Here is a 23,598-nt window from a genome sequence, read left to right on the forward strand (position 1 = left end):
AATGGAAATACTTGAACTTTAAAAGTCATGAAGTACGAAGCGATCGACCGTAGTTTCAACGAGGCTGAATCTTTCGAAAAATAATTAAACGTTTAAATAATTTTCTTCGATGTTATTACGAAACCGGCTAAATGACTGTGTCACAAATAATTTCGATATTGTATAAATGCGAACGAATGTGTTTTTTCCGCGTTAATGAAAGGGGGTTATACGTAATACATTATTACAAGCAGTTAAGTGTATAAGGTGTTGGCAAAGTTTTTACCTAGTATGTTTTCGTTTCTGGAATAAAATTAATAAATAGAAATTTCACTGTTGCGTCGGGTCAAGTTGTTGGACCCTGTTTGCAACGCACGCATCTTTCAATTATTGATAATTTACCAACATCGTTAGCGGATGATGAATAAGTCAAGTCTACTAATCGTCATTTCAGAATCGTTCTTCAGTTAAAAACTTACACATTGAGCTGGCGACACACGGACAGGATTTATTTTTCTTACGGCGTAAAATTACACGTTTGATTACTATCGACTATTCGCAGCCAGTGTTGTAATATGTACACTGAAAGAGTAAACGAGCCGATCTCTTAATCAAACTCGAACGTAAATTGCTAACCCTTGACGTTTATTTCAGTTTCATTATTAACGTTGCGTATTTAACGAGGAATATTTGAAAGTTTAACACGCAAAAGGTCGATTCGTTTGATACCTTTTCGACACAATTTCCTATAAATTAAATTTCGGTAAATTAACCCATCGTTCGATTAATCCTATTTTCGTAGCGTAAAAAGTGCAATTGCATAGGTTTAATTATCGAAATATATTACTATTGTATAGTATTTGGACGAATAATTACAGATGCGACGATAATTATTCCAGGATTTATTTCAGGTTTCGTGACAATTGGAAAATGTTAGAATTTCGTTATTCTGGAAATGTAGATAATTTCCTACCTGAAAATCACGATAAATGTTATCTATTAAATGTAATCTATGTTCATTGCAGATATTCCGAAAGAAATCTTTTTACTTGTATAATATTTCTTGGAAAAAGTTCCAATTAAATGAGATAAACGGCCAGCGAACTTTGATCCGCAGGATTTCTTTTCTTCTTTCTTCTATAAACTCCCAGATTAAGAAACTGTTCAATTGTTCATATCGAAGAATGATACAACGAAGAATGGATGGACACTATACGTAAAAATAAACGAAAAAAATATGGAACAAAATGTTTTTGTTCGAAACTTTATTTTCAAGAAAATCGATTCCAGAAACATAGACGATCCCATCTCGTGTATACACAATACGTGCAAGTTTATTATAGAGTGTCAAAGCGCCGGTTTTTTAAAAAAGTGAAGTAACACCTGTGCAAAAAATATTGATTTAAAACTAGTTTCGGTTACACGTTGATATTTTTTTTTATTTCAAAGCAATAGAAGTGTAACAAAATTGCAAGCACGTTTATTTAAAAATGTCCATTTTTGTGTCGATTTTAACTCCAGAAAGGGAAAAGAAAATTAGTAACTACACAATTTGAAAAATATCGTAGCTCGTAGTGGTGCTATTATAAAACGACTGCTTGCTCGAAGGCGTTTAAAAATCGATTTTTGTGAGGAAGTCTCGTACGGAAAAATTTTATTTCGCGACTCGAATTTACATGTTTGCGCCACTTTATGTAAATGGTGTACCGACACTTTTGATCGGTAGCGTGCATAGGGCAGTGTGCAACGTACGAAAACATTTCACCATTTCGATTTCCATTTTCCGCTCTATTCAGTATCATCGAGCAACACGGTTTTCCGAACGATTTCACCGAAAATCGTATGGAAACTTTATTCGCGCGCCAATGCGTCTTGCCAAACCTGAAAACGATCTTTTATCCCCCACGGCACGGCACGATATACGCGCGAGTCTACTAGAACACGACACGTTCGGTTTATCGTCGATCTTCCTCTCGCGCTCGAATCTGCGTTTACACGTTTAACCCATTAGGTTAATCCCGCTTGTAAATTCAAACTCGGATCCGTGGAACTGAATTTTTTGGTCGAGCTTTGTTGTATATATGGTAATTCATCCAGATCGAGCGTTTAAATTGCGTGCACAGCAATAACAGAAATTTATCGTTCGCTGAAATTGGGAGAAATTGCAAGTATAAGTTTCTGAATATTCATCGAGAGAGAAAATTGTCTTTCCTTTCTTATATAATCTTCTGTGTGCTCGAAACGATCTTTAAAATAAATAAATCTTATGCAATGGATTCTTACCATTTCTAGGTGAAAGTTACCAACTCCGACACTTGTTTAGAAATTGGAGACTTTCTCCTAGAAATGACACTCATCTGTTTGACCCATCGTGCATGCATAAATTTTATACCGAAAATAATATCTCCGCGCGTTAATTGGATAGTGCGTATAATTTTATTTGAATTTGGACATTTCATTACTGCGAATTTTTATTAATCGAACGAATTTATATTAATTTATTTTAATTATATTTATATTAATTCGAACGAAGTAATCGGAGTCCAAGAAACACAAAATAGCGTCATCGTCCGGAGAAATTATACAGGGTGTTCGGCCACCCCTGGAAAAAATTTTAATAGGGGATTCTAGAAGCCAAAATAAGACGAAAATCAAGAATGCCAATTTGTTGATGGAGGCTTCGTTAAAAAGTTTTTAACAATTAAATTCAAAAATTTCAAATCGTTCTGGAAAAATTATTTTCGGCTGTGGGGGTCAATTACAATCATTTTTGATCAATAGACATACCCTCGAAATCCTACCCACTTTCTAGAAAAAAATTCGAAAAGGTATGAAATTTTTCGACGAAATTAAAATATTTCATATCGTTCTGAAAAAAATATTGTTAGCTGTGGGGGGCAATTACAATCATTTTTGGTGAATAGACATACCCCCGAAATCCTACCCACTTTCTAGAAAAAAATTCGAGTGTGAAATTTTTCGACGAAATTAAAATATTTCAAATCGTTCTGAAAAAAAATTGTTAACTTTGGGGATCAATTACAATCATTTTTGGTGAATAGACATACCCCCGAAATCCTGCGCATTTTCGAGAAAAAAATTCAGAACGGGCGCAACTTTAAACGTTAATAACTTTTTAACGAAGCCTCCATCAACAAATTGGTATTCTTGATTTTCGTCTTATTTTAGCCTCCAGAATTCCCAATTAAAATTTTTTCTAGGGGTGGCCAAACACTCTGTATAATTTCATTTCAATTTGGATGTTTCCTTACTGCGAATTTTTATTAATTCCTGCCAGTAGACTTCAGGGACGCGGAAAATGGGCAAATCGAACGAAATAATAGAATCGGAGTCCAAGAAACACAAAATAACGTCCCCGTCCGGAAGGATAATTCCAATTCCGTAAGTTTTAAAGTCAGTGGAACGATTTTACCCGTCCGAGCATCGATGAACTTGCAAATAGTATTAGCGAAATTACACGGAAGGAGGAGGAAAAGGGATTTTCCACGGTCGATCGGGTCCTCGATCGCGAACGGTGGTCTTTGAAGGGTAGAGAATTCAAATGTTCCTCGATAATCTCCGGCCCCTTTCGTGGGGTACTTGTTTTTCTTTGGCCTTTCATCCGCGTCCCGAAATCTTTGACGATTGCTCCTGTCGGTCATCGTTCGACGGACGCTCGACGCACGAAAGCTGGGAAAAAATCTGGGCTTTGCCCCGTTAGCGGTGGAACCGGTTTTGCGGGTCGAGCCGTTGAGTTCGAGTATCCACGGGGTCCTCTTAATCGGTTTGATTTGCAGCGATGAATACGCCGCTGCGACAAATTGCTAGGATCACGATCGAACGCAGCCCCGCAAATCCGCTTTCAAACGTTCACGAACGATCGGGGCGAGGGGGAGGGGGCGAAAGAGGATCGGCGACGCATCGAATCCGGAGGGCAGAGCGAGAAACGCGAGCTCGAAACCGAGGTTTGGGAGGGGATAGGTGGAAAAAAAAAATCGACGAACAACCGCGGCTGCTATGGCGCGGAATCCGACTCATTTTTGACGAGGTATTTTTCCCCCCGGCGATTTTTTCTCGCTCTTTTTCGGCGTGTAATGCGAGCACGGAGCCGCGCTTGTTGCATTTCGTTCACGGTCGCGCCTGCAGTTATCACAGGCCGGGTTGCGTATCCGCGCGAAATTGCTTTTCGCGACGCACCGTTGAATAAGGAACTTTTCGCGGTCGAGCGAGAGTGGCGGGGGAACGAGACGGGCGACGGAAAAGCGTTAGATTCCGAGTGAAAGTTTTTTATTGCAATTGTACGATCGTCTAATTACTTTTTTTTTTCCTCTCTTTCCAATCTCGGTGCTTTGACGAAGTTTCGAATTTCCGATGGAAAAATGGGAATTGAGTTGTAAAAATGTGATGGGGACGCGTCGTCGCGGCGGTATGGGAACTGGGTTTCATAAACCTTTGCGCGAATCGTTTTACTTTACTTCGTCCAGCTGTAGAGTCTGTTTCGAAATTCCGAAATAGAGGGGAAGGGAAACCAGTGTTTTTCGCGGATCGCGTTCTACGTTAAAACGCTCGAACTTGTTTCGTGCTGTTGAATAATCGCCGCACGTGAAAATACAAATACGGCAGATAAAGTGCACCGATCGGGCTGAAAACTGGATTCAGGCTCGATTTTCGAGTTACACTCGCGGCGAGGAAAGTATTAGAAAACGTTATGTTTTCGTCGAATCATGGTCACTTTCTTCTACCATCTGCACTTTGTTTTCTAAATCAATTTCAATCCGTTTCTGCCAATATAGAATATTAGTTCAGTAAATCCCAAAGTATCTTTGCTTTGCGAGCATGTACGCTGTCGGCTCCCACAAAGTTCGTGAAGCTGATTATTTAGCAAATAAAAAGGAAAACAACACCTACTTGCCAACACGATAATTTATTAACAATTTGAATATATGTATAAACACAAGACGAGTTAACAGAAAATGTTCAGTGCTAATCCTTTAAATTTTGAATTCAGAGCTGATCCTGCTCGATCGTTGTTTAAATACAAAAATTCTATCATAGAAGATGTCGTGATTGGTAAATCGTTGCGAACTCCTTGAATTTAAATAAACCAAGTAAATTCTGTGCTATTAAGTAATTTGGAGGATCTTAAACTCTCGTGCTATTAATATTTGAAAGGAATAAAGAACGCGTCCTAAGCTGTTCGACAATAACGATGTTTAGAAGTCCAAACGTACGCGTTTCCCGGGTCGAAGGGGGTTAATTTCTGAGCTCGTAAATAACCGACTCGCCGGGGGGAAAAAGAGCTTCGAGGCCTTCATCGACGAATGGCAAAGGCCAGTCGTGCCGAAATAAGGCCTTTGAATTCGCCCGGGTACGGATATTAAACGGCACGGACGACGAAACCTCCAAAATCCCGAAACTCCATGGCCCGCTGGCAGCAATAATAACAAAATGGGGGAAAAGAGAGAGAGCAGACGCATCGGGGATTATGGTCCCGCGACACGCGGAAGCACTTCCGCCAGCCGTGAGCCTTCTTGATTTCGCGGAACGAGCCGTTTGTCGAGTCTCTTCTCGTTCTCCCCCTCCCCCTCTCCCCCTCTTCCCCCCTTCCCCGCGAGTAATGAAAAATTGCGGCCTCGCGCGTTTCCCCCCGTCCCTTAACTAAGCCCCGACGAAGTAGTAACAGCAGCCTCTCGCGCGACCTCGTATAAAATGCATGTACACACCAGACGTTTATAATTTCACGCTGGAGATAGCTCGGCGAGAGAGGTTGAAAATGGCGGACCAGCGGCGTGGAATCGCGACGGATGCGTCCCGCGAAGGTATCCTGGATTACGATACGGTTTGCGTTTACGATGCGGGCGTGACTTTCCCGCTGACTTCGAGATTAATAATTTCTGCGTGCTCTTTTGCTTTTGCGTTTACAGTTTATCCGCGACAAGGGCGAGGAAACTCAATTCCAATTAGCCTCGCGTTTCTTCTCGACGACTTCGGGCATTAACATTCCAGGACGGTTTCCCAGAAAGTTCGTGAAGCCGATTATTTAGCAAATAGAAAAGAAAACACTTATTTGCCAACACAATAATTTATTAACCCCTTACTTGTGACAAGTTCTTGATGTCAAGTTTTACAATCATGAGACTACTCATTTGTCACTGAGTCTTATATACTGAAATCAACACATTTTAATGTTCACGAGTTATTCGTAAAACAATTCTTTTTCGTGGCCATTCTTTGTACGAACAACTTAAAACAAAATTAAATAGTATACGTTTGAAAAATTATTTGGAATTAAATCGTACCTTAAGGGGTTAACAATTCGAATATATAAACATACAACGAGTTAACAGAGAATGTTCAGTGAGGATATATTAAATTCGTACAAGTTCTTGAAAAGCTGAATCTAATCCTTTAAATCTTAAATTCTGAGCTCGTCCTGTTCGATCGTTGTTTAAATAGAAAAATTCTATTGTGGGAGGTGTCTTGATTAGCAAATCGGAGCTGGTTCATTCCGTATGTCAAGGAGCAGGTGTATACGTCAATTTACTATTGTCGAGTGAGGCAGTGAGATGGTAAAGTTGCAAATTCCTGAAATTTAAGTAAACCGGGTAAATTCTGTGCTGTTAAATAATTTGGAGGGTTTTAAACCCTCGTACTGCAATTAAATCCTAACGGAAACCTGTATTCTTGATAAAAAGAGCTCTCGGTCAAGGAAAATCATTGTCTAATTTTTGTTTATTAAAAGGATTTGACCACGATATTAGGAATCTCTGTCTGAAACATCTTTCGTGTTTAAGTTTCGTCCATCTAAGCGTTTAAAGGAAGAAGGGACCGGAAATAGAAACTCCGGTAGGGATAAAATTGCAACGGTTTCACAAATCTTCTTTCCACGATTCTCGCGCCGGTATCAACGACAACAAGCTCTTCCAGGCTAGAGCTTAGTCCAATTACCGCGACACAGCGGGAGAAAATCTCAAGAAACAAAGGTGGAAATAGGAAAAGACGAGGTCCTGGGAACAGAGTCGCGAAATACAAGCGTAGGAATTCCTTGGCAAACGACACGCTCCGTGCAACCGTGAGCGAGAGAGGAGTCTGTAATACGGGGCAAGTGGACGCTAAGTGGAGAACCAAACATCATGAAAATGGTTGCAGAGGCGATGTTAACCATAACGGTATCGGTATTTATGGAGAAGTCGAATGTAATTTGAAACGGCAATTTCAGAGGCGCGAAATTCGTTTACAGCACGCGGGAATGCGAACTTTTAACAACGTCGAAGCTGTCTAGGATAGTCGCCTCGGGGGGGCGAACAGAATTTACCATCGACGATTCGAGAAGTCCGTCTAAATAGTTGGAATAAATTTTGGACATATTCACTTCGATGGAACTAAAATGATAAATAGATGCAACGATATCTAGAAAAAAAATGAAAAAGGCGTAAATAAGGGACGTTTCTTTGGCGTCACGATGTTTTCGTTTTGAATTTCGAGGAAAAACAAAAATTACGAAATGTGTCTGGACGGTGTCGTGTTTGATCGTTGCACGAGATTACACGTACACGCTTGCAAATGTAACATTTCGCGATATTACTACGTGTTCCGTATGCGGGTTGCACCGGCGGATATCCTATCCGTGGTTTATGAGCACTTAAATCTTAAGAATGAAATAGGACGTGACATTTTATGCTTTTATCGTGCAACGAGTGCGGATAGGAATATTTTATTTTCCAATCCAAGTAGCCTCTCCTCCGGATCACCTATCCGTCACCTGTCCAAGTTATACGTCTCTGTGCCATAATTTACCGCGGTAATATTTTTTACGAATATATTCATGTTTCGCGTACAACGCTGTAAAATTCGTATTTCACGGATACCTTTTCATATTTGTGTTACTATTTGTTCAGACAGAGCGCGATCATAAATTATTTGTAGACATAGCTCCGTCCTCCGACAGCCGATCTTTTTCAATAAAATCTTGCGCGTTTCGTAGAAAAATTCGTCTACTCGTACAGTGTAAATTTTATACAAAATTTTATACGATTGAAAATCGTCGTTAGGCGTCCCCTGATTGCAATTGGATCCACGAGCAGTATTTAAAATTAATTTTTGTTTCAGAATAAAGAGCTCCTGCCAATATTTGCGTGGGCTTGCGAAGACAATATTTGGTAAGTTATAAAAATTTTAATTATCCTCGACATTCTCGTGAAAGGTCGCTCGTGCATGAATTTCCTATTCATCGTTAATTTAAAACGTTTAAATATTTAATTTAATATTCAAAGGATTTAATGAAATTTTTAAAAGGAATTTAAATTTTGTATTTCAAAGTACAAAGAATCGTCAAAATCGAAGTGACAAATATATTGTATAACACGCAATAAATATTTCACATGTGCTTGGTACAATGGCTATAGATCGACGGTTTCAATAATAAATAATACCAAATAGATGAAAAATCATAACAAAGAATTTTACTTGTCAGGTTTTTCAGTAATTATTGTTACGTTTTCACGAGATAAAAAACAGAGATTTATATTTATGCACAACCGCTATTTTATTCAATTTTATTACCACTTACTTGATTAATATCTCTTTCATAAAAGTGCTCTTATCTCTCAATAAAATTGTGCTCTTAATGTGATGCCTTAAGTGGACTAATATTCTGGTGTTTTAGGTATAAAATCTTCGTTTATGAAGATGGTACATAAACAGCATATTAACGATAATGTCAGTTCTTTACAAGCAACAAAATTCTCTTTATTTGATACAAATCTGATCAATTTAATAATATCGACAGGATTGATTTTAGGACCTCTGAAGCTTTAGATTCTTTTTTTAACATTCGTAGCAATTATTCCTTATTTGCTAGTTCGTAAAAATCAGTTTGTATCAGAGCTTCCCTTTAGCGCTCCGATTCTTTTAATATTCACATTCTCAGCGATATAATGATTTCACTTCCAGGATAGTAATCTTCCCCTTATAATTTCCTATTATAAAGCTAAATCCTATAACGAGGAAAATCCTCTTTCCCTGCTGAGTGCCGCATATTCCACGTGGCATGCTGATATTCACCGTGTGCGCTTGGAATTAAGCAGGAATATTATTAAAATATAGACATCGACATTCTGTCGTTCCTAGGACTCCCGTCCATTTATAGAATTTCCAACCAAACGCAACCTTTTAACACGTCCGCTTAAAAATATGATTTCAAATTAAAGTCACCCTTAGAATCGCCATAAAACTGTTAAACGTGAAAATCCAATACTTAAAAAGTTACCCTGGTCCCGGAGAACAAAGATTGTCGCCGGGCAAAATTGTTCGTTAATTCGCGGATTCGCGTAAAGCGTTTAGCGTTCCGCCGCCGCGAATGATAAAACCGCCTATTACGTGTCCCTCCCCCAGGGGGGGGGGGGGCACGGTCGGCTGAATGGGGCCAGAGCCATGATAACAAAACTCGTCTGGACGGGGGATATTAATGCTCGTGCGAAGACGGCTTTAATAAGTCTGCGACGTAATGAAAACCATTCATATAAAAGTTTCCTTCGCGAGGTGACGCTTTAATTGAACGCGGCCGCGAAGAGGTCTCAACGGCAGCCACCAACCCCCCACCTTACTTCTTTCTTATGCCGAGCTGTAACAAGATGTCAGAGATTACCCGACTCGCTTTCCCTCTTTTCCCAACCGCCCAGTCGCCTCGTCGTGTCCTCTTCCCTTTTCCACGGCCGAATCCGGCCATTACTTTTATACCTCCCCCTTCCTCCCTTCTCGTGACTTTCATTAAAAATTTTCTGTTGGTCGAACCGACGGGAGCCGCTTCCTGGGAACGTTTCAATTGATATCGAGCCTACCATTCAATCGGGAACAAAGCGTAGGGAATCGTGGTCGGGAGCTTCATCGGCGAAATCGGGCCGACGGTTTTTCTTCCCTCGACGGGGGATGGCCGAGGTATTAAAGGATCCGGGCTTTCAGATTGAAGGTGTAAATGCGGGTTTGATGGGAAATTTCTGATGGCCGGCCACCGACAATGAGAGGCGTACTCGTCCAAAGTACTCCTTCCAAGGGAAATAGTCTGGCTGCTCAGCGAGTCGCGTTTGTTGGCCGCATATTGAACCCCTCAAACGCGTGTCTGGGGCCTTCGACTTTCGATCAGGGTTCCTTTCTCCCCCGGGACTCGGCGTGAAATTATGCGATTTCTTTCGCGGCTACGGAAAACGAGAATTGATTTTTGTTTCTCTATTTGGATGCAGCCTCAAAAGGGGTGAATATCTATTTATTTCCATTCGTGTGATAGTTCTGTTCTCGTACAAGTAGGCTCATGTAATAGAATTAATGAAGTGGGAGCTTTGTAGAGGGTTGCCTCAACCCCTAGATAGTTCTTATCTTTTTGCATACTAAGTGTATTTTGTAATGTTTGAGAATTAAAATTTCTCATAAATGCATAGACAAGTGTAAGCTATTGGTAAATCTTATATCTTTAATAACTTTCTAAGAGTCTTGCATTTTACCAAAATATTTTACAAAAATTATACGTTATTCCGCGAAACAATCTACCTGAACTTGCACTGAAAATTTTTTAAAAATTCTCTGTCTGTCGCGAAAATGGACTTCTATTCGGCCAGATTTATTCGCCAGTCCGTGAGGAGAGAACCGATACACGCTTAGGGTTGCGTGGGGGTTAAAATTCACGTGCAGCGTGAACAGCAAAACAGAAATCCAGCCCCGTGACTTGCGACAGCGGGTGTCCGTTTCAATTTGCTCATCGCGCCGGGCAGCGACGCTCGGGGTGTTTAATTTCATCGCGGGCAGACATCGTGCGAGGAAAAGCTGGATAAAACGGCCGTGGACCTTTCTGGTAAATATGTTTACCCTTTGTACGCGGCGATCTTTTCACCCCCTGCCGTGTTTTCCATTCTGTTTTCTTTTCCCCTTCCCCCCTCACGGTAAACCTACCATTCCTTTATCAGCATTCTACTCCATCCTTCTGACCGCTCTTTTTTTTCTCATAACCGTGTTTACTATCTTCCTCCCCCCCTCGCCCTTCCGTGTCCTCCTTTTCTTTGATCATTTTTTCCATCGGTTTCGCAGCATTTTTCCTTTGTACGCCGAATTTCACGCGCTTACGTCGCCCCCTTTCTTGTATTAATTAATCCTACCGCGTTCTTTCGTCATTTTTGTTTCGCGGAAAATTCCTTCGCTCGCCCACGCTCCCTTCCGTCTGCTCATTAATTAATTTCGCGCGGGTTTTCCACGTTTTCCGTCCAGCTTCCTCTTGTCTGTCACACTCAGCGGCCTCCCTCGCCCTTTTTTCGATCGGCTATTTGCCGCGACGACCGGCTGGATCATTAATTTTTCATTGGCCATCCCGCAGCACGAGCTGCTAATGCGAAATAAACCAGATTCACCGATTTTTCCATCCACCGCCCCCATTTATCCGTTTTAATGAGCTCGATACAATTACGCACTTTCGAGGTGGTTTCTGCGTACTCCAATTCCGCCACGGTGCTGTTCGAGGTTGCTATATCGGTGTACAATGATGATTCTTAAAATGAACGTCGCTCTGGAGTCGGTGTGTTCATTTTTTTTACAACAGACGTTTATGCTAGCTCGTATCGTTTTTTAAATATCGTTTTCACCCTTCACTGCGATAGAAATGTTCAACTTACGAATCACGTTCATTTTAAGAATCATTACTGTAGTCTGCCGGTCATAAATATTACGACACTCTGTCAATATTTCGACTATTCTAACTTTGTAAACAAAGTCTTCCTAAGGTTATTTTATACCCCTTAAAAAATCAATGTACAATTCTTTTTGTCATTTTATTTCACTTTGAATATTGTCGATATTGAAATACTCAACACATTCATTACATTCGTACAAAATGATTTATTAATGATAATATAATATAAAAGGAAAGTGTTAATTTGAATAGAAGTGCATACGCGACAGATGCAGTTGTTACGAATGAATTTTAATAGACATAGGCGTACTGTATCTGTAAGTTCTGAAATATTATGACGTAAGTGTATCGAGTGCTGTTGTGTGTTTAGGAGGCTCCTCCGTCGAATTTGCGAATTTCCATGATTGTTCCATTGGCAGTTGTTATTTCGATTTGCATAAGGCCGTCCAGTGACTCAGTAATCGTCAGCACTTTCACGCTTTCGGTGCATCCGTGAATGCAGTCCCCAATCAGTCGTGTGTTTCGCTGTTGTTTCGCGTGATATGTACACGATACGCCCACTATGGCGTGCTAGTATTTGCCAACGCGCGTTATTCCCTGTGGGATATGTGGCGTACTTGTGTATCTCTGTGTGGCGTGTTCCGGAATTAATAAAGCATCGGCTGTGAACGTTTTCTTCGTCAAATTTGTATTTTCGATTAAACGTCGAATACGTTGCTCTGCGATAATTTTTTTTTATTTAAAATATTGCATCGGTTCTTTATAAAAAATACGAGTAAATAACAAACAACGTAGAGTTTTGATTTTAACTATCTTTCAGTCCGCTATCCGGAACACCTCGTACAGTATAAAGTTACAGATTTATGCTATCTCATAAAACACCAGACAACCCGTCGCTTATTTTACAACGAATTAACGGGCAAGTCTGAACTGTGAATATTAAATTCCAAGCATGCAGGGCTTTTGCGTCTTGAAATATTTAAGTAGTCATCTCCGAATTTAAATAGAGTTGTTAATTCTGGGCCGATAAAATATTACTAGCTTGGGGAATACATTCATAAAAACCAGCTGATTTTCTGCCAGCTTATTTACGTCTTACGAATCATTATTAATACTAACTCTACATTTATAATAAATTATTATCCTGTTTGTAATGAATAATAATCTAAAATGTGATATTCGATTGGGAAATTCATTCAAGAGTAAAATTTATCAAGGAATTGTCAAGCAAGAAGTTTATTATAATTTGAAAACGCAATCTTCCCGTTTCGAGATTGCTCTTTGGCAAGTGCAACGGGGATTTGATGCAGTTGCAGTCGATTGGTATACAGCGTCCAGTCGAGCGTACGCGCACGAGTGAATTACTTCGCTCGTTATTAGCAATTAAAGGCTATTAATAGTGATCATCAGTGATTCAGCAATGTACCGTAAATTCTAATAGCGTGTAGGCCTCGGCGTGATGCAGTTGCGATCGGTTCCTGTACGAAGTCAAGTCGACCACACGCACGCGAACGAATTACTTCGTTTATTATTATCCATTAAATGCTATCGATATCGATCGCGAAGCATCGACGTTAAAAAAAGAAGAAAACAAAATTTCCAACACGGGACTCGGTGTTTTCATTCGAAAATAATCTTCCCTTTCAATTGTTCGTCGCGATGTTTCCTGTATTTTGCACGTCGGAAAATATCGAAAATTACGAGAGACACTCGGCACGCGAGGTCGAGCGCGTAATTCGCACGTATGCGCTTTTCTTCGTCGGATGGAAGGGTCAATTAAATTCTCAAGCATACGTTTCATTAAAAGCGTCAATAATACCATTTTTTCTGGGAAATTAGTAGTTGTTTATACGTCATAAAATTTCGTTACAATTTAATTAAAATGAATTAACTTTATGCGTCCCACGTACGCTTCCTGTAATATCCCCGGGATTACCTGGAAGAGCGTTTTTGGAAGAAATTAGCAAATATGCAGTGTTTTCAGTTCTCCATTCAGATACATGCATCCTAGGATCGCTGAAACAACTGTAGTCGAATAATCTCATAAAATTTGATTTTGCAACGGGAATTTGATTTCTTCTGGCGTGTGGATCGATTAAAAAGAGCGAGCGTGAAAGCGAGGGCGGAAGAGTGGTGTTAATGGAGTGTCGCTGACGCTACACTGACATAACACTGCGTCAAAGTCTCTCGGCCATAATCCCCGCGAACGATCCGGCGCAAAAACGCGTGAATACCTGTTGAAAGCCTTCGCCTTGCAAGTTTACGAAGACTTGGCGAGCGTTGAAAGACTTCCGCGCCATCCGGGGGTAAGTTTTGGGATCGGGAACCGACGACGATGTTCGGAAAGTTCAGCCAGAGGTGCCATGAAACTGCCGAAAACGAGCCGAGGCTTTGATTACCCAGGCTCGGTACGGGACTCGATTGATTTTCAATAGTTCCGCGAACGATTCCTGGGCTTCTTGGATTCTTTGATTATTCTACCGTAAATTCCCACGTTCTCCGTCGGGGACCTTTATTAAATTCAATGGCGCGTATTGTTTTCTGTATGGAGAACTTTTAACGCAAAAGGGAAAAACAGAATTGCCCCCTTTCGACGTCTAAGTGGACGTAAAAATATTGGATTTTTATCGCAATACGTAACGTTTCGTTTAAAAATAAAATCGGAGCGTCGGTTATGCACATTTCCTGCGAGCATGAACGAACGCGAATGCTCCGTAAATAAATTGTACGGTGAAAAATGGTTTAAACCAGTTTGGGAAAACTCCGGTGATTACTTAATTACAGCGTATTAGGTTGTCGCGTAAGAATGTTTATATAATGTTCGCCACAGAATTTTATATTAGCATTAAAAATTTTAATCCCCGGCACTTTCCATTCCGCGAATTCGTGGTTGCGGCGTGAGAGTAGCGAGCGATTAAAAATATCATAATTAATGCCTTGCCGCGGAAATTGTGGGAAGCTACTTAAAATTAAAGAGAATTACGGATATTACGCACTCGCTACGAGCTGGTTTAGTATCACCATTATAGTCACTTGCAAAGTGTCTTATCTAAACAGTGCATCGATTCTTCGTAAATGGCGCACGGCTCCCGGAAGGACCATGATTCTTCTCACATAAAACATCATTACCGTGGTCTGGAAAATTCCCCGATCCATTCAGGGGCGATTACCATTGACAGCCGCACTATTCGTTCCCAGCTGGTCATATTTCTCGGACCGATTTGCAACTAAGGAGAGGAGAACGTGGCCAATCGCGGTTCTCACGGTTGATAATTGACACGAGCCGATTATATACGGTTCCGCAGAAGTTTCAAAACGGTAGGAATAATTAACCACCTCCATAGTTGAATATTTGGTAAATAATAAAGAAAGGAATATTATTCGTAACGTTTCGTGTATCGTAAATGAAAAATTCTACTAGGATTAATACAAATGATAAAATTAATTGCAAAGAATGGTGAACTGGAAATTAAATTTAATATTGCTCGGGGATCTCGTAATGAGGCACGCTGATTAAAAATTGTATCGGACTTGGAACTCAATTATGCAAAATCTAGTGTCTGCGGAATCTACTGCGAATTTTAAGTGAAACGAACAACGAAGTCGACATTGTTCGTCGAGCACCGTTGCCAACAATTTTCTCGACATTTGATATCGCTGGTTACAGTGCAGATACCGCGGTTACGCATCGTCGTCAACTTCGCTCGCGAGAGACGCGAGTCGTTCAACTGTTCGTTCTCGTAGCTCGTTAAAACTTTGCGTCTCTGGTTGTTTAGTTATTTAGCCGTTTTATAATTATCAACGTTGTTACCAGGAATTTTTTTTAACTACCGCAAAGAGAGCAACGCGCCTGTAATTGTCTTCTCGTTCTCGTCCACGTATGTTTACAGTTCGATAATACGATCCAACAGTTTTACTTAGAACCGATTTTTCATTCTGAAGCATCATTGGCACTCTGTAAGATTCGAATAGAAGATTTTTGGCTCGGTTCGTGGAAGTTTGTGTCGTCCAATTTTACGAAATGCGTTTAAACAATTCTGGAAAAGGGATAGTGAATTGCAGATATAGATTTATAAAGTTCGAATTGAACAAAAATGATGTATTATATTATATGTTTGTATCGAGTGTGGTTTGGTCTTCGTGCAACTAAATTTACTCTACGTTTAAGTAACTTTGAAAAAGGATAGTGAATTGCAAATATAGTTTTATAAAGTTTGATTTGAATAAAAATGGTGCATTATAGGTTTGTGTGAAGATGTTTGTATCGAATGTGGCTTGGCCTTCGTGCACATAAAATTACACTGCTTTTAAATAACTCTGAAAAGGGATAGTGAATTGCAGATACAGATTTATAAAATTTTATTTGAATAAAAATGGTGCATTATAGGTTTGTGTAAAGATGGTCGAGGTTGGTGTTGGTCGAGTTGAGAACCAGCGTTCTAAGTCATTCTACGGCAAACATTACTATGGGGGAATACGACTTCCTTAAATGCTCTGCTGCAATATCAACCGTCTCTCACGAGAGGAACAATTTACCGCCATTTCCCGTAATCAAATAACGGAACGCGAAAATAAACGAACCCCGAGATGACAAGAACGTAGACGGACGTTCTCCCGAACCCTTTCCAAGCTTTACTTCGCTGTTCGGAACGAAGTGAGAACTTCCTCGCGTCGGAGGCGTCGTCGCTTTACCGAAACACCGGTTGTTGAACGTTGTTCCTAGTTGTAAATTCGCCCGACACCTCGTAATGCATCGCGCTATCACGCGAATATACCGTCTACGCCACAAATTAACGCTACAAGGAAAAATTCTCGTCGAGATACAAATTTCATACACCAAAACACAAATGTAAATACTCCAATCGCAGAATGAAATATTTTACAATGTACAAAGCTTCAATCGTTTCGTTTGAAACGAAAATGAAGAACATATTTTCTTTCTTTTCCGGTGCTTTTCATATTCGAATGCTGTCTACGCCACAAATTAACGTTACAAGGAAAAATTCTCGTCGAGATACAAATTTCATACACCAAAACACAAATGTAAATACTCCAATCGCAGAATGAAATATTTTACAACGTACAAAGCTTCAATCGTTTCGTTCGAAACGAAAATGAAGAACATATTTTCTTTCTTTTCCGGTGCTTTTCATATTCGAATGCTGTCTACGCCACAAATTAACGTTACAAGGAAAAATTCTCGTCGAGATACAAATTTCATACACCAAAACACAAATGTAAATACTCCAATCGCAGAATGAAATATTTTACAACGTGCAAAGCTTCAATCGTTTCGTTCGAAACGAAAATGAAGAACATATTTTCTTTCTTTTCCGGTGCTTTTCATATTCGAATGCTGTCTACGCCACAAATTAACGTTACAAGGAAAAATTCTCGTCGAGATACAAATTTTACACACCAAAACACAAATGTAAATACTGCAATCGCAGAATGAAATATTTTACAACGTACAAAGCTTCAATCGTTTCGTTCGAAACGAAAATGAAGAACATATTTCCTTTCTTTTCCGGTGCTCTTCGTATTCGAATGATATTTTGAAGTTGTAACCGTAACTTTCGAACAGCGAGTTATTTAAGTGGCCGCGGCGTTGCGTCTGTCGAATTTCGCGGAAGATTTAAAAAACCGACGTCCACGCGCGGAAATGGAAAAGTTTCGTTAACTGAAGCCTCTTCGGTCGGTATCTCGTGTTTATTCGAAAAGTTTTCAAACTTTATGTAAATCCGGCGTTGCGACGACGTCTGCTGCGCTTCGTTACCGGGAATCGTCGAGTATTTCCGGCTCTCTTTCTCTCGAGGGTACACTTGCAATCTCCATTGTTTCGCGAAGGAAACACAGAGGCCAGGGAGCCGAGGAACGCGTCGGAACTTCTTCGGCATACTTTCGTCCGGATTAATTAATTGCCTCTTCCATTTTACCTCCTCCATACCCCCGTCCATGGGGCCCTCTTAACTTCGACGCAGGGACGGTTTGGCAAGGGTGGTGGCTGGAACCTCGAAAAATATAAAAAGGATTGAATCGACCGAACCGCGTTCCCCTATTTTTTTTTCTTCTTCCCCTTTCTTTTCGCTTCGATATTCGAAATCGCGTTTTATATTCGCCGTAGTAATGTCTCATCGAGGAACACCGGTGATTAATGTAGCCCGCGGAAACTTTAATTGACTTCGGCGGACGAGAGTATCGCGGCGGATCGATTTCGATTATTAATGATGGGGGCCAATTATGTGGAAAATTGAATCGTATCGCGGAGCCAGGATATAATCTCGCCGATATGAATAATTCGTAGACCGCGGAATTTATTTTCGTTTTTCGATAGTTTCGTGCTGGTCGGAGGAGCCCGTTGAAGATTCGTTGATTGGTCGTTAGCGCGCGAATTAAATTCCGTCGACGATTCGGAATTTTATTTAGGAAATTGGGCAAATAAGAAATTTATAATTCTTTTAAAAGATCATAGAAAATTAAAGTCTCATTTCGATGATTAATTATTATTTTAATCTTCGTATTCAGATTATTTCCCCATTACAGCGTCGGTGTTTGAAAGTAAAACTTTCACCGCACCGGCCGTAACAAGTCCTCGTTAATGAACTATTGCAGTAATACACTGTATTTTAAAGCGTTTAGATTTAAATGCAGCATTCGTCTGTTGGACGTTCGACTGTCAAGTAAACATGTTTCCGCAAGAAGGAGCGCTCAAAGCTGGTTTCCTCCGTTATCCTTATTGTTTCATTTCATAAATAGCTTTCACAGTCTGGCGTGCGCAGCGACAGTCTATTGCGCAAAGTGCAGTCCATAGAGTAGCACAATGCGACCAGCGAGGTGTAACTCGTAGTGAGGCGAATATTGCTCGTTCAGTCTGTTTCCTTTTCGCCATTTTTGCTCCCTTTAGCCGCGGCGAGCTACTATCCTTCAAGATTAAAAATAGGTCCTTCGCGTCTAGACAACGCGATCGTAGCCAATCGCAAGCAGAAACGAACAAAACTTTTAATGCATTTTTAAACAAAAAGATAGCTCAATTATTCCATTCTATTTTAACAGTCGGACATTTCGTTTTCAGACTATTAGATACTATTTAATTTACAATTTGTAGTATATATTTTTGTAACTTCGTTAAAATTCACGAATACTGTCGAACTCTGTTTCCTCTAACGCTTCAATGTGAGAATTAATTTTTTAAATTCTGTGACGCGACATGCCTATAACTTTTTATTTCACAGTCTATTAACAGTCGGAACAGAGAACAGATCTTTCCTGATTTATTTCAAGACTGGATTTTATTTACAAGCTCAAGGATAATGTAGCTACTATCTCCATTCCCTGAAATTTGCAAACGTCGTTCAACTTGCGCGGAAGTTTGTTATCCATCTTCTTTACTCGGGTAATCCTGACCAAGCGACGAACGATCGTGGAAGGATTAACGATCGTTCATTCGCGAACCTATCTCTGTTGTAACTTGACGCGCAATATCTTCAACGTCTCTTTTAAAATTTCATTCTGTAAAATTTACGCCTGTCATCGTCTCGGATCGATTTCCAGCAACGCCATTTTCCAACGGAAGCTTCTTCGAACGAATTCCTTGTAATTCGTAGAAAATTCGTTACAAAATAGAAACATTAAACAACGAACCTTTTGCAAACTCTAGTATCGAACAAACGATCATTTTAACGTTCTGGAATGATGAATTTCCCGACAGACACTAGTCAAGAAAATTAGCATATACTCATATTACGTACGTTGTATATTTATTATCTTTTTTACTGCTTTCTATGCATATTACTCGAGCGTCTACTATACAGGATGTTCGGCCACCCCTGGGAAAAATTTTAATAGAGGATTCTAGAGGCCAAAATAAGACGAAAATCAAGAATACCAATTCGTTGATGGAGGCTTCGTTAAAGAGTTATTAACAATTAAATTCAAAAATTTCAAATCGTCTTGGAAAAATTATTTTTTGTTGCAGGGGTCAATTGCAAGCATTTTTGGTCAACAGACATACCCCCGAAATCCTACTCAGTTTCGAGAAAAAAATTCCTTACCGAAAATATAATTTCTGGTCAGAAATGTTTGCCCGAATTTTCATGTGAATCTTTAAAACGTCATAACTTCTGAACGGATTGGACGATTTTAATGTTTAAAAAAGCAAATTACGCGTATTTTGATGGAGAATATGTACAAATCGCAAAAATATTCGAAAAGTTCGTCCTTGACCCCGCAAAATGAGAAAAACTTTTCTCTGAAGTAGAGCTCATGGGTATCTACAAAAAAGTATTAGACAACTTTTCTGTAGAGCGTCAAATAAAATTACTAAAAATGAAAAATGAATTTTTAAGAAAAATCGACAGGGGGTGCCTAAATTTTTCGGTGAAATAAAAAAATTTCGAATCGTTCTAAAAAAAATATTTTTAGCTAGGGGAGTCAATTGCAACTATTTTTGGTCAATACACATACCTCCAAAATCTTGCGCATTTTCGAGAAAAAAATTCAGTATGGTCGGAAATTTAAACGTTAATAACTGTTTAACAAAACCGCCATCAACAAATTGGTATTCTCAATTTTCGTCTTATTTTGGCCTCTAGAATCCCCCATTAAAATTTTCCCCAGGGGCGGCCGAACACCCTGTATAAAAACTAATAATAACCTTATATTATTACGTAATATAGTGCACGGCTCGCTAACAAGGAAGTCGTTTGCTCGATTAAATTTCTGCAGAGAAATTATCGCTAAATTATGAGTTTATTTTATTTCGCTTTTACGATAATTCGAGGAGAAAGAATTTCTTCGTGTTATCGCGAATTCGATATAGGTATACCGGATATTTCGCGGGTATCGGTGCCTCGAGGAACGTTGCTCTGGATATATTCTGTTTGCTCTGGTGGATGCATGCGCATAGAACATGGAATCGGATATTCTCAGAGTTTTTCCTCGCCGACATAAGCCGCATAAAACCGATGAGACTTTTGTTTGCACGACGTCGCTCGTGTATCGATGCTGGGGAATAGCGCGTTCCAACGTGTGCTTTGGCTTGTCCACAGAAACGAAAGCAGGTTGTCAGCGATAAGAGGTTTTTTTCCATAATTTTCCGATAAAAATTCTGCAGAACTGTTCTCCCGATGTTTTTCCGCGCGGATTACGATTACAGGGGGTCCACGAATTAACGTCGGTTCCCCCAAATTAACTCCAGTTCATCGAGTTTGTATAACCGATCTATCCAAACAGATCGTAATCGAAGCAGAATTTATAGAGAATCGGGTCCTTGCCCTGGAAAATCTGGTGCAACGCAGTGGATATGCAAAATATATATTGGGAATTCTGAAAACGTAGCAAGAATTTTTTTTACATAAGTAATATCGCGCGGTACGATAATTTCGTCGAGGTTAAACGAATTCGAACGAATCGCGTTTCGACGAGTCGTTGTACGTTTTGATTAATTAATATCCATCGGATGGAAGTTTTGCGGCGAACGCGATCGCACAGTAGCGAATTAACGTACGCCGTTATTAATTGATGCGACACCGTGGACGGTTAATGTTCAGGCGCGATAAAAAATTTCCTCGCTGTAAATTATCAATGATTATCGCGGCGAAAACTCGGAAAATTGCTGGCTCGCGTGAACGTCGTCGCGTTCGTTCGCTCCACCATCGTGGAAATCGTTCGTCAGCGTCCACGCGTGGGTGTAAAATATTTACGCGACGAAACGATCGAGACTCTGTCGCTCCACAGTTTAAATAAAAAAATTAAAGGAATTTGAATTCAAATATTGATCCTGGAACGAATAAATTGATATTAAAAGAATTTTTCAACCCCTTCGCCGTGCTCCTGTGTCTTATTGTTAGCGTTTGGAGTTTCTGAATATCGTTCATGGGCGCAATGATCGTATTTGCGCACAATATAAGCATTAATTTCGTAGGAGCGATGTATTTAAGCGTCTGTCGGCTAAGAGGCAAAGTTCCTGACGTTTCCCAATCAAACACTGGTCTGGGATTTCTAGAAATTAGCCTACAAAGTTATTAGTAGAGTTTCATGGTTTGAACGTTGGCTCTTGAGGTGTACAATTGCCTGTAAATCCCCGACCGCGATGTTTGCAAGTGATAACTCATACCTGTGGCGCTGTGATGTCTGACGTATGTAGATCCCTGATCTGGATTTACGATGTTTCCCCTGGGCAATAAAATGATTTTTCAAGCGCCATATCTTCACGACAAACCCAGGTTAAGTAATTCCAACGAAACAACGAAAATACCACGATTTCCACCTGGAGGTATCAGATATATTAATGAAAACCAACGTTTCAGTCCTCTGTTCAGAAAGAACCACATCGGTTACCTTCCACCCAATGCTTTTGAAAAATGCTTGAAAATTTCATAGTTTAAAAGAAAGCCAAGTCGACGGTCTACGAGTCCCTTTATAAGTACAAATCAAGTTCTCTCGTCTCTGTACAAATTGGGAATAAGATCGAGACAAAATTCGTGAAGTTTCCTCGGTTTATCTCGTCGCTGTATTCCGTTGCAGGATTAATTGCTCGACCAGAATGCGTCCCGACGCTTCGACCCGTTGTCACACGGTTTCCTGGACGTGTGGTGCATCGAGGTATCGGATGCATCCGTGTGTCTTGGAGGGAATGAACGCGCGTATGGTCGCTGGCGTCCCGTGCACCGGAACCATCCGGACCTGACAGTCGCCGTACAGAATTATGTCGTGACATCCAACCCCGTCGGGGCACATGCTCGCGCGTATATACGTCCGTGTAAACGGCAGGTTTCTCCCGCTTTTCTCGTTTTTCCCTCCTCGCGGGGCCGTCAGCGCAACAATGCTGCCGCGAGTCGCGCACGTGCATCCGGCCGGAAAGACGCTAGCATTCCTAGAAGCAGGATCCAGTCGTGGTGCCGACTGTCATGTCGTTGCTTGTATTTTGTGGCTTGGGTCCCGGGTTGTTTTCTTGCCCTCCTCCTCCTAGACATACGGATTTATACCAGCCACTCTCTTGTTGCTCCGCCAAGAATACACTTTCGGTTCGCTTCGACGATCTCGCGCTGGGACGTAGCAATTTTCGCCTAAGTGCGCCCCCGACTTTGCCTCGGATAACTGCAACCGGGGAATTCCAGACTTTCAATATTTGAGGTATTTATTTCTACAACCCATTATTGCTGCATGGTCTCCCGCTCGAGAATTACCACACGTTTAAGTCCATCGCTGGTTTTCTATGTTGTCATGTTAGACATAATATTTTAATGGGGGATTCTAGAGGCCAAAATAAGACGAAAATCAAGAATACCAATTTGTTGACGAAGGCTTCGTTAAACAGTTATTAACGTTTAAAGTTCCGACCGTACTGAATTTTTTTCTCGAAAATGTCTATTGACCAAAAATGATTGTAATTGACTCCCGCAATCGAAAATAATTTTTCTAAAACGATTTGAAAATGTTTTTTTCCGTCGAAAAATTTGTCCACCTTCCTGAATTTTTTTCTCGAAAGTACGAAGGATTTCGAAGGTATGGGTATTGACCAAAAATAGTTGCAATTGACTCCCCTAGCTAAAAATATTTTTTTTAGAACGATTCGAAAATTTTTTATTTCACCGAAAAATTTAGGCACCTACCCCCTGTCGATTTTTCTTAAAAATTCCTTTTTCATTTTTAGTAATTTTGTTTGACGCCCTACAGAAAAGTTGTCTAATACTTTTTTGTAGATACCCATGAGCTCTACTTCAGAAAAAAGTTTCATTGAAATATATTCACAATTGTAAGAGTTATGGCTGTTTGAAAATTGGACCATTTTTATGGGGTTTTTCTCATTTTGCGGGGTCAAGGACCAACTTCTCGAATATTTTTGCGATTTCTACATATTCTCCACCAAAATACGCGTAGTTTGGTTTTTTAAACATTAAAATCGTCCAATCCGTTCACGAGTTATGACGTTTTAAAGATTCGCATGA

At 40.2% G+C, this 23,598-nt stretch overlaps 1 protein-coding gene across 9 annotated transcripts in view; it reads left to right on the plus strand.

Annotated features, from left to right (window-relative positions):
• Pgant9 (polypeptide N-acetylgalactosaminyltransferase 9) overlaps window positions 1-23,598 on the plus strand; it is a 322,236-nt gene that overhangs the window by 191,206 nt on the left and 107,432 nt on the right. For all 9 annotated transcript variants that reach the window (XR_013081806.1, XM_076783691.1, XM_076783689.1 and 6 more), the window contains one exon: window positions 8,089-8,138. The gene's annotated coding sequence lies outside the window, so the exon portion shown is untranslated. The remainder of the gene's footprint in view (window positions 1-8,088; window positions 8,139-23,598) is intronic.

Source organism: Colletes latitarsis, chromosome 2 (assembly GCF_051014445.1).
Source record: "Colletes latitarsis isolate SP2378_abdomen chromosome 2, iyColLati1, whole genome shotgun sequence".
NCBI classification, from domain to species: domain Eukaryota; kingdom Metazoa; phylum Arthropoda; class Insecta; order Hymenoptera; family Colletidae; genus Colletes; species Colletes latitarsis.